At 46.6% G+C, this 12,682-nt stretch overlaps 1 protein-coding gene across 11 annotated transcripts in view; it reads left to right on the top strand.

Moving 5' to 3' along the window:
* Positions 1-5,920: 5,920 nt before the first annotated feature.
* The window catches only part of LOC142775738 (uncharacterized), a 59,106-nt gene continuing 52,344 nt past the window's right edge, over positions 5,921-12,682 (top strand). For 10 of the 11 annotated variants that reach the window (XM_075877618.1, XM_075877617.1, XM_075877623.1 and 7 more), the window contains exons 1-2: positions 5,921-6,134; positions 7,012-7,175. The gene's annotated coding sequence lies outside the window, so the exon portion shown is untranslated. The remainder of the gene's footprint in view (positions 6,135-7,011; positions 7,176-12,682) is intronic. The other variant, XM_075877621.1, reaches the window with a different exon arrangement.

Below are 12,682 nucleotides of genomic sequence, written 5' to 3'. Positions count from 1 at the left end.
TAGCACGGGCGTAGCCAGAAATTTTTTCCGGGGAGGGGGGGGCGGTCACACCAACCCGACTGGCAGGGAGGGGGGGGGGGACATGCATTAGCCTTCCTCTGTGACGTGACTACCGGCCATAGTTTAAGCAGACTGTGTGCATGTATATAAAAGTCAGGACACTCCCCCTCTTCGGCACCTGTCCCGTGCATATTCGTATATGCGCCGTTTTACACTCCTCGGTACTCTCTCGATCGTGAGCTTTACAGGCGATCAGAACTTATGAGATGGAATCAATATGTTCTTTTATCAAGGTCGATTGGCATTTCACGTCGCCACATTTCGTTGTTGCCCGATGCCTGAATATGAACAGATGACCTCGCGATCTGACGCCGGAGCGAGAGTTATTGAGCACGATGCTAACTGTGTAGGCGCGCCCTCATGCCCCGCCTGCACCGGTCGTTTCGCTTCCGCCTGGTGTAGAAATAGAAATAAGAAACAAAAGCAGTAGGTCAGGCGTGCACTCGTCGAGCTTTCTTGATATGGGAAGCGATATATACTTAATTTATTTAAAAAACGACAGGCTTGAAACTTGTACAGATATATTAGGGTTCAACTTTATTGATCGCATCGACCCATCCATGAGCTTGCCTCGTTGTTAGTGGTCACGTGTTATGACGTAATGAGTGCCCTCACTGGACAAGGCTGGTTGCGGGATGTTATGTTCTCCCCTTTAACTACGCAAGCGTTTAGATCATGTGTTGTCAGGAGGGGAGGAGTAAACTGGGCGGCTTGGTTTCGTATGTAGCCAAAAAATTGAGGTGGTGAAGTGCACTCACCTTTGTGAACAAAAATACAGACAAAAAATGAGGACTGCGCAGTGGAACGTGATTATTGATAAATTGACTTGGTGGATTATTTACTTAGGCGGAGAACGTTCAATTACTTGAAAAAAAAAAAAAACCGAACTGTGACGTTATTGTGCTCTCCAACATATTGACGCATTGAACCCGCCAGCACATTTCCAGCGTAAAAAGAAAGTGGTCGAAATGTACAGTGGCAAGACGCTTAAATACGTTTGAAAAGCCTAAACTCGCGTATGAAGGTGTTCAGATGTTTCAGAACGATGCAGGGAATGCGTACCGACCTTACGAGTACGTCAGGGGGTCGGCTGCGTTAAACGTAATTGAACGGCTAACGTGAATGGAGTTCATGCACGGCCTCCGAGATGTGCGTCCAAAAGCGGATCTCTGGGGCAGCATTCGATGCGGTAAAACGCATTTAGTCTTTTTGAATCGTGTCAAGAGTTGTGAAAGCTTCATGACGTCAAAATGACGTTGCGGAAGAAAGACCGTAACAGGGGGCGTGCTCCCCACCGACCTGCAGCCAATCAGTGGAGGTCGAAGTGGCTTATCACACAGAAAAAGGAATGAGAGGAGAGGGCATGCCTAGCCGGTGCGCTACATTAAGTGTGGAAGAAACGACGTCATGGTGGTGGCGTTGCTATGGTTACGTGTTGTGCAGTGTAGTTGGTCTAGCAGCGAGCGGCGGCGGCATGTGTGCCTCCGTAGGTCTCGTACTGACGCGCGGCGGAGAATATGCGTGCTTTGTGCCTCGTTGTTGTATACGCAGTGCTCTTCCCCGGTTATTGTACTAGTGGCAACGTTCACGAAAGCTGTTGTTTGCCACGGGGCCTCAACAGTGCATAGAACGAGGGCGTATATCCATGCACCGTGCTGAGCCGAGGCAACACGAAAAAACGGAATCACCACGAACTTCTAGCAGGTCAGTGAAGGTTGTACAGTGTTCCTGTTTGTGACAACGGACAAGACATTTGTGCTGAGGACGTCATGTGCACGTATGTAGTTCGGCGTTCGACATGGTTAACAGCTTGCACGTGCGCATTAAAACACCTTTTCACCTTCGCTTGCTATGCTCGTCCCTTCGGCATTAGAGCAACCGCGTTCGAGTGTCACTTTACCGTGCACAAGGTCACTGCGGTTGAACAATGCTGACGCCACTGAGTTTTACCTGGATGCGGGCACGGTGACCCGGCGCCACGTCGGCCGCGTGATAGACTGAATGGAACCGTAAAAGGCGACGCCCGGCCGACCGTGTTACAGTGCGCCAACGTCAAAACACTGAAACCACACTCGCCGTTTGTCAGTGCATCTAGAGTGCGTGGCTCGTGAATTCTCTTGTGCTTGCGTCGTTGTCGACGAGCTGTTACTCGCTGCTAACACTGGAGGAAACGATTTCCCCAACGGCATCGCGCTGACCCAGTGTGTTGAACCCCGTTCTGTTGGTATCGGATCGCCACGCGCGTCGCGCTGCCCACGTGCTTTTTGAGCCGGAGTCGCGCCTTCTGCTTCACACTCGAATCTAAACAAGAGAGGATAATTTGCCCAGTCAATATGGCCGACTCTCGGCTTCAGAACGAGTGGCCTCTCCTCAGTTGTTTCCTTCATTCATGGTACAGTGTACCAGATTCATGGGATGATCCCCTAGGTAGATGCTTCGAGAATCGCGCCCATAGTGGAGCGTGCTCACGCGGTGGTGCTTGCCTCGTCGTGTGGTGGCGCTGTTGTAGTATGGCGTATAATGGCGTAGAACACTGCGAGAAACCAGAGTGGGCTCACGTCGGAGGAAAAAAGAAAAACAAGAACGATGAAGTGTCAACAAAAGCAACGCGTTAGAATCCAACATATTTGAGATTGCTATGATCAAGTTAATTCGGCAGTCTGGTCTACCATGCCACAATTGCACAGTGAAAAAAGAATTTTTTTGATATATTACCCAGTATTCTTTCTTTATATATTTAATCCTTCATCAATCAACATTGTTTAAATCATCTACTAAATTTAAAACTACGAAATCGTGGCCGATATCTCAGAGTGGGTGTGTGAAATATTTTGTGAGGTTCAAACAAACAAGCAAGCAAGCAAGCAAGCAAGCGAACAAACAAACAAACAAACAAACAAACAAACAAACAAACAAACAAACAAACAGAAAAGCAACGCGAATATTACAGTCAGCAAAAGTGCGTCCCCGTAAACGCAGAGAATGCGTCGATCCAAATCTTAGTACCACTGCCGCCGACTACATTTAACTGGACGCATACTCTACTTGCGCATGGCTGCGGGGTCTCACCCACGTGTTCTCTTGACTAGAATGAAGCTAATTCAACAATAAGAATCAAAACAGTCTCAAAAAGAATGTCACCATTCCTGCGTTCCTGCAGTAGACATGTGTCTACTGCAGGAGTGCGAATACAGTATCGCTGATGACCCCCCCCCCCACCCCCGGTGTGAATGTTACTGCCATACGAACTTTTGTTAATTTCTACCTCGACGATTGGATGATAAGCGAACTCTCCAATACCGAGCAGAACCTCAGTCACTAGGGCCACAGTGTAAATGATGTTTCATTCACATGAAAGGGCCAACTGATCGTCATTCACGTCATGAAAGTGACAGTAAAAGGCACGTGAGAAGGCCACAAAAGATCAGACCTATACCTAAGGTGCCCCATCGGAGGGGGGGGGGATGAAAAACTATTTGTGAGAATGCCGAGAGTAATTTTTCAATTAAAAAGCAGCTATCAGATAATCAAATTTAGGACTTTTCTGTCTTTGAACCAACTCTACCAACGATATTTTGTTTTGATCATCACATATAATTCAATTAGGAATGACACTCTCCGAGAACCTAAATGCACACTGGCTAATAAGTGTTCTCCATTTTTATGACGCATTCACACAAAGCACCAAGAGATTCACATGAATCCCATAAGCGTTCTCGTCAGGTAAGTTCAATTACACAAACTACCGTTAAAATGATGGCAAGGACATAACTACTTAAGATACTGACCACCAGCCTCACTGAATGTGAGGTATATGTCGACACTGACCCATCGAAGCCTGCATGATGCATGGTGCACATGCAGCTTTGTTTATCAAGGGTGGATTTGTGGCAGTGTGTGTGCGACACATTCGCGTAATTAAATATGTTGACGGATAGAAAATGTAGGAAAATACTGATGAGTGCTATGCTCTCATCGGCCCCCTTTAACAGCAAAGCTGTACTTATTTATTTATACTTACTGCAGACCATCATGGGCTATGGCAGGAGTGACGGTAACATCACATGTCAATCGCAGACAAAAAATCTGTCATTGACAAAGCACGAACGAAAAACCAGGCAAAGTATTCCAACGCTCAATTGTTGCAGGAAAGTAGCTATATTTGCAGAAATTAGTTCTAGATTTAAACGGCAAAAGATGGCGTCATTCATCGGCAGATTCGGAGAGATCGACAAACTCTGCGCCGGAGCACTCTACTCTGGCGGAGGGCAACAGGAGGGAATCTACTGAACATACGCGCTTCCTCTGGAGCGAAAGGCAGGGTCACAACGGAACTCGATACATGCGTCTCTATTGATGCATGAGTGGGTATACGCTGTGCACAGTGACGCCACGCTAGCAAAACGTGAGCTCCTACGCGAGGCGCAACCGACGCGACTGGCCTTTATAGGCACGCGCAAAGTTAAAGGGACTGACTACCGTTCTTCGTTGCTCTCCTGTTTTGTGTCGCAATAAAAGCGTACCATGTGAAGTGTCTAACCTTGCAGCAGTTTCTCTGGAAAGTGCGTAGAAATTCTAAAAACAGAATGTTGCCGCCCGCCTTATGGCTCCTTCCATCGGTGTGATGAATGCCCACAACACTGGTCGGTGCCGGTGAAAGTCGGAAATTGAGTGTACTAGAATAGGAACCTATTCTAGTACACTCTAGTCGAAAGGCAGCGTCTCCTGTGCCGCGCAGCAGCCATGCCCACACAGAAATGGCTCCTGTGCCGAATGGAAACGACGTCACTTTAAAAATTATTACCTAAAGCTATTTAAATGTATAAATTTTAGTGTATAATACGTTAGCCTACAAAAATGTTACTAAGCAGGTGTTTGACAAGTCAATTAGCCTATATTTGTTAATTAAACATATATTATAAGCATTTTAAATACATAGGGCGCCATGGGCGCTGCGGCTGCGAAAGGTAAACAGGGTGAGATGGTAGCTGCCTGCAATGTGTGTTGGTGATGACAACAACGGCTCCTTATTGAAAACTCCGGCGAAATCGTGGCCTAAGCCGCCATAAAGGAGGACCGGAGACGCCGTGTCGTCGCTGCTTCATGAAATTGCTGGGATGCCCAGTTGAACCTGGGGGTTGGAGCTAGCGCGGCCGTCCACCGCGCCGCAGCTTCATCTGAGTGTGTGCGCCATAAAGTTTCTCGCTATGTTCGCTTGTCGCTAAGGGCAAGGTCGAGGATGAAATAAATGCTTTTGCACAGTTCACGTGTGACTGACCGGACGCACATGCATGAAACCACAGAGCGTCTGCGAAGTGTTCTTACGGTGAATGGAAACAACTTTATTGTGTTTTTACGAAGGCTGTGAAGTCCGAAGGCCAAAGCTACTGCGTTGCCGGCTATTTTGTTAAATGCGAACACGTACGGCCGTTCTCATCCATTGCTACGTCAATGCTCCCGTGCTTCCGTGCGTGTTAAGCGCGAAACAGACGTGCGATTTTCTCTGCGATGCGACGTGCGGCGTGCCCCATGCTACAGTGTCTAGAATAAATATTCTAGGCACTGTACCCATGCGACGTTTTGAGACACATGGACCAAAAACTGCCGGTTCGCCGGATAGTTAAGGCTCCGCCTTTCGCAGCGTTGCCTGACCAGCAATGTGCTTACAAAAAAAGTACGTAAAAGTCCTCTTTTTCTTGACTTCAACATAAAAAAATATAAAAAAACTCAAAAAATTTAGTTACTGCAATCTATTTTGAGAAACGTAGTGAGTTTGTATACGCACGTCTGTGTAACTATCACTCAGTTTAGAAGGAGTTGCTCCAAGATGTTGGCAACAGTGGCAGTAGTCAGCGTTGTGTCGTGTTTGATTAGAGACCTTTCACTCTAGTTCGGCTGCCTGTTATTGTTGTTCGCGGGTCGCCGACATGGTTTTGACTAAGCGCCGAAAGTGACTGCTTCTGTTAAAGAAGGTCCTTTTGGGCCAAATGATGCTGGAGGATCAACGCCAGCGGAGGTGGTGGGTGCGCCCGTCATGGCGAACGCGGCACGCCGAGAGTGAATTCTTCACCACGGTACGTATACCAGTTATCGCATTACCGCCAATAAAATACATTGCTAGTTGCGCACGCATTAAAAAATTTCGCTGCGCGTTAAAACGAAGCATAATACTAACTCAAGATGGTTCCTCGTCAGAGCATTAAATGTGCATTGCGATTCTATATTTTCTAAGAAAGCATTGTTTGAAAACGTTGTAGTCTCGTTTGTTTATGCGATTTTAACGTTCTTCAAAAGTAAGTTGTTCATCGACAGTGCGGGCGAGCTGACAATTAAAAAGTGTTCGCGACGACAAAGGACACACGGCAGCCCCTCACTCCGCGCGGACCAATCAATAATTGTGACTGCCTGGTTATCAGGCTGATTCGCGCCTCCCCCCCCCCCCCCTTTTTTTTTTTCATATTAGTGCACAGCCGTCCTGTGCTCAATACACTGCTTGCTCTGATAAAAATAAATATTTCATGCGTACCTTAATTCCATAAATTTTCATCCTAAAAGTGAACCACTTCTTTCATTATTCAGATTGGCACAAATCGATTTCACCTTGCATGGAAGTCGTATTCTGCCGGCCACATTTTGTTGAGAGCAATTTCGGGCAATCAGTGCACAACTACTTCTTTTTATTTACTTAAAGTCATTCGATTGTGCTTGTGACTGCCAGAGATATGATTTCTAATTTGGTCATCTGAGACTGACTCTGGAACATGCGTGAAGTAATCTCCTTGGCCTGTATGGAGCAATACACATGCAATATACGTGACACATATTTCTAGAAGTGTTGAGCTATGGATATGCTGCTCGCTTAGGTGCCAGTCAACATAAATCTGCATAGTTATGTTTTGTGACCTTTGCTGGGAAAGAAAAAAAAAAGCGAATTTATTGTTTCTATTTCAGATGAAAAAAATGCGTGCTGGGGACCTAGAATACTTCAAAAAGTACCATCGCATGTCCCCATCACAATTTGACTATATCCTCAGTTTGGTCAAGGAAGACTTGGAGAGAGAGACCTTCATCCGAGAGCCCATATCTTCAGCAGAGCGACTTGCTATGACCCTGAGGTAATACAATTTGTCTGGAACCTTGTGGCAGTGCACTTGTATTTTAAATGTTTGTTTAATGCATGTTGAATATTTTTAATGCCAAATGTACTATAGGATTACATGCATAATACACATATGTAGTGCATTACTTCACCTACTTAGTAAATGCTGTGATTGTTTCTCATGTAAACTTGCTCATAATGTCATATCAAGTATGGCGATTCAGTTTGCTTTGTCAGCACCTGTCTATGTTATCCATGGCCAATTGAACTGGCGTATATTGCGACACCCATGCACAGCAATGGACAATGTGTCATGCATAGGGTACTAAACGGGCGCAAGCAGAGAAGCTGTTTTGTAGTTAGATGGGCTAACACCGTCGGCACTTGCCCTTGGGCATCGCATATCAAGTGCTGATGGCCTAAAGCATTGCGGTGGCACTCAGTATGTTGAAGCAGCCTGCCTGTTACCTCGTCAGGTGATGGTACACTGAGCGACATAAAAAAGTTTCGTGTTGCAGTGCGCCTTTCTGTCATCAAAACTTTGGTAAACCGTGGCAACCAACATTCTGACGTGTGTGCCAGAGAAACCAGTGCAGCCAGCTGCATTTGAATTTTTCGTGTCCTTTTGCGTCTCACTGATGAAGAGCATTAATTCGCAAAACACTTTGTCATAACATAAATATCCAATTCTGCGAGTCATCAAACATCCAATATAAAAGGGCCTGTGGACAGGACCACCAGCAGCAAGTCAGGCTGACGAGAGGCCGATGAGGAGGCGCAAATGTTAAAACAATACATGCGGTAACAAAAAAATATGAAATATTAAAACTGCAGTGGGGCTCGAACCACTGACCCCACACATTCTTAAGGCGCCGCTCCAGCCAACTACGCCACAACTGCCTATTGATTTGAAATTATTAACAAGCCGGTTTTGTATTGTCGTCACGCTGGACCTAACTACCACTTTTTATTTTTACGTTTGAACGTAACTAACGGTTTCTATCGTTAAGTTTAGACGTACTGCTAGACACTCCGACTATTCAAACGAAGCGCCTAACCGGAAAAGTGCATGACGTCCCTTCCGCGCGGCGCAGCAGCCGTTTCTGTGTGGAGGTGGTTCGTGCGACGCGTGGCACAGCAGTCTCAGCCAAGTCGAAAATTGAAACCGCGTGTAGTTTTTGCAGGCTTCATCAAGTTTGGTTATTAATAAAACAAATATCTTAGTGGTCGTTTCAGGCACACACACTTTTTTGTTAATCTCATGAGCGGTGGCGGACGCCGTGGTCGTGTTTTTCTGCCCAGGCAGGCATGCAAGCGAGTGAACACACTGCTGGCAGCGCCACCGGGCGCCTATTTGAACACGTGAGGGAAAAAAAAAGGCAAAAATTGATCTCTGGAGCAACCTAAAGCTGTCTCAAGTGCATTAAATACAATTTCAAGGTTAACGTGTTTGTTTTTAAGCAAAATAAGTTTACCGGCGAGGATTTCCTGTCCTAACAATAGATTGTCAAGATTGACCACATTCGCTGTTGGGTCACGCTAGTGGTCACTTTTTATCGACTTTCAACATCAAGTAAATATTATAATTACTTGTTTCTGACCCAAAAGCATGCTCGTCACCGCGGATGTGATGAACGATCTTTTCATCTGCGCCACAATCAGAAAAATTTTTCCGAGCGGTAGACGGTCCCTTTAACACCGTTTCAAGGCATGTGGTACTTACGACTTCTGGTCGAATCCGTCGTTTTTCGCGAAGTAGAAAAAGTTGCTCCGTGGAGTGGATCTTACGACGGAGCTGCTCCAGGTCTGCCAATGCAATATATAGGAAGCACTCTCAGTCTGCCAACGGAATAGAGTTGCTCCGCATGGAGCAGAAGAAAGTATTACCGGAAGTGCTCCGAATCTGCCAATGGAGGGAACCATAAGAATATGCGAGCCACGACTGCAGGAAGGTTCAGCAAACTGAAAGTACTGGTTTAAGTGGGCAGAACGTGGGGACTCAAAAAATGCACGCATAAACTTTAAGCTTTCCTTGTGGTGCCGTGTTGCCAAAGTAGTCAGGCTTAGATTAGAAAGTTCGGAAGAGAGTGAAAAAAGTGCCTATCGTATCGACAGTAGGTAAGACGAATAGCTTCATTTAACGGGCTCAATCCTCTTAATATCTTTTTATAAAATGAATTCCAAACAATAGATGCATATTCTAGTACGGGACGGATTAATGTTTCCTATCCTATGGCGCAGTGCTGATCACGTGGCATCACATTGAGTGACAGGGAGGCTCTGTAGCACGGGGAGGGCTGCGCTGTGCTGAGTGGCGAAGGAGAGTGCTTCAGTGCGCTTGGATTTCTTTCTTCTATCGTACCCTTTATTTTACGTGATACTGAATAAAACAGCCAGTTAGCATTATTTACTCCAACAATGAACATGCTAGGGCACACAAGTTTTTAGGGAAGTTTGCCTGTAGAAACTTTTCTTGTCAGGCTACAAAGAGTCTCGGTCAGATTCCCGCGTAGGTTTGGTATACGTGATGGTTATTGAGGGCGTCTGCCAATGAAATGCAGCGATCGAAGCGTGCAACGATAACTTCATAAAAACCGTCCCTCCACACTACTAATGGTTAAGGATTAAAACATGCTGATCACCGTAGTGATTTCGGAGATGTCAAGCGACGCCTAGTTTCACCGTTAGAGTAGGATTAAGGGTCCAACGAAGATTTGCTGGCACGGGCTAATCCTCCAGGAACCTGCGCCCAGAGAACATCGTGTGATGTCCTCAGCGATAGCCCTGGCTCGCAGGACAGCTTAGATTTGATTCACTTCAAGTGGGCTGAGAAGAGCGGCTCCCCACCGCTCAGTCAGTCGTCCTGTAGGGTGCACTCACTCTCGTTCGAGTAGTGGCGGCAAACACCGCGCTCGCACTCCCAAAGTATATGCGCCATGTCGGCGATCTCGTGCCCGCACCACGGACAGCCGGGTGACGGGTAGAGCGAGACACGCAGTCTATGCTGGTGCTGGGGATTGTCTAAGTGTCGGTCTGCACAGACCTCAGATCAGACGCCTGAGACCTTTCTAGCTGCATGTGGGGTGGTGGGCAACGTCGCATTTTTCTATAGTGGTTGAGGATCTCGTGGAAAGTGACCATGATGTCTTTGCAGTCTTGTAAGGTCTCGGGGTCTGTCATCGTCGTCGCAGAAGTATAATGTCCTCCGACCTCGGCTGCCTCGCCATCGTCGATATTTCACACATCAGTGGCCCTTTCGCCAGCGTGGTGGCAGTTAATTAGCAGTGCAGTGAAGTGGGCATGCTCATTGTGGTTCGACGGGAGGTCAGGTCGCTGGTCGTTGCCAAAAGAGACTAATTGTATTTAAATACTGGCAGGCGTCGTGGTAGCTTCGATAGCAGTGTGGATCGCTTAAGCTTTAAAGGGGCCCCGCAACACTTTTTCAAGTACCCATGGAATGGATCACCAAAGAAGCTTATTGCCTGAAAAATTCACCGCTGCAAAGAATTTTAGAATCCGTCGACGAGCGGAGTTACAGAGATTTGTCGCACGCTGCAATTACATTCTACCTTCTCTCGTCCAAACGAAAGCGCTGGAAGCTAAGCAGGCACGGGGAAAGAAAATACGTCAGGCGTGCCTTGTGACCTTGACCACTTTTCCCCTCTTTCTTTTCTTCAAACACGTGTCTTTTCAGTGCGAACGCGTAGACAAGTCACGTCCTCCCGCGGCGGACCCTGTAACGACTGAACGCGCCAAAACGGCTGTGACAAGTGATACTTTAGCTTGTTCCGTCAATTGTCCAGAGAAGAGAAAGCAATTTTCGGCTGAATTTGAGAACTTATGGGTAATTCAGAACTTATGGGTAATTCAGAACTTATGGGTAATTCAGAACTTATGGGTGATTCAGAACTTATGGGTAATTCAGGCCGCGAGCTGTGCTATATTATTTGGCTTTATTGCTCTCGGGAGCTTATACTACCGATTGTCAGCATTTTTTGACTATGCTCAAAAAGTAATCAAAATAAATAATCGTTGGGATTTAACGTCCAAGAACCGCAATATCATTATGAGAGACGCCGTAGTAGAGGGCTCCAGAAATTACGGCTATACAGGGTTTTGAACGTATAAATCATGTTCAAAAAGTGCTCACAAACAGATGAGGAGTTTCTTTAAACAGAGGGAAGGGGACGTATTTGCAGCCGAATCTTCCAACGAAACCCCTATGCCGATGCAAACACTTTGCATGGCTCTGAGAAGAGCCGTTGATGTATGTGGGTATGTAGATAGGAGCGCGTTGCAAGTAGGGCTGGACTGGTGCTTGCAAAACTTCTAGTACATTTCTGCGTGGCAGCTAGGTGTTCAGAGACCTTACCAAAAAAGAACACTATCTTGTCCAAAAAAAGCTAGAAACTCAGGCCTTGGGCAGTGTAGTTCGCCCCTCTCTTGTGCTCTCACACTGTAAGCAAAAACTATCCGAGTTTAGGGTTTTTGCGGCTCATGACCTCTGAAAACTACCTTGGGTTTAAAATTACTACCTCACATGAGAGTAAAAGGCAGTCATGACATATTTTTACTACCATCTCTCAGAGAGGTAGTAAAACGATGTCACTATCCAAATTTACCCCTCAGGGAGTTTTGTGTCACGTGATAAAAAACCTATTGTGGAGAGTTTAAAGACACGTGATCAATAAAACCTACAACATCACGTGATTAAAAACTCCCCATGCAGACTAACATGGCGGATGACCGAAGGTCCGACGCCCGTAATCAGACCATTGGTTCGCGCGAGTACGCAAGCACATGGCTGTATATATATGTGTGTTCTGTGGATACGCCTCGAGGAGCCAGGGCTAGAATTTGTGCCGACACGCATGCGCTCGCTTGCGCTGGCGTACACATCAACCAGGCGCATCGCTAGAGGCCGCGACACCTCCGGCGGCTATGCCTAATGGCCTAATGGAGCACAGAAACTACGCGTTGCAAACGTTCCTGAGTGACCGCTTCGTCAACCGGTGCGAGAACGACCAATACCACCTAGACCCCGTGGTGTTGGAACGACACAGCAAACGACTACTTGTGATACCAGTGCGACGTGGTTTCGACGTCTCAAGTGGTGCGACAAATCCAGTGAATATTTCCGGATATCATCCGGTGTGACTGTATATTCGGCCGAGTCAAAACGTCGCACATACGACTATTGCTTGCTCTTGTGCTAGTGCTGTTAGGTTGTGCTCTAAACGAGTAGAAACGTGCTTCTAAAGTTTGGAGAACAAGCTACCGCGAAATGAAGTGACGTCTGTGTAAACCGTAAGCCTAGCGCTGCTATCCAGTTCATGCAAGAGTGAGCGAGCGAGCATGTGAGAAACACTTGACAGAAAGAAGTCGGCGTTAGGTGTTTTCGTCGCAGTGTAAGCTCTATCTATATAACGCATCACTTGGTGTGCTGCAGGTATTGAACCGCAGAGTGTCGGTGTTCGACATCAACTAACACTATCATCGTTGCCAAAGACGGGCAGGATTCGC

Source organism: Rhipicephalus microplus, chromosome X, assembly GCF_043290135.1.
Source record: "Rhipicephalus microplus isolate Deutch F79 chromosome X, USDA_Rmic, whole genome shotgun sequence".
Classification (NCBI taxonomy): Eukaryota; Metazoa; Arthropoda; class Arachnida; order Ixodida; family Ixodidae; genus Rhipicephalus; species Rhipicephalus microplus.
The sequence above is the reverse complement of the archived record's forward strand: the minus strand, read 5'-3'. Positions and strand labels throughout refer to the sequence as shown.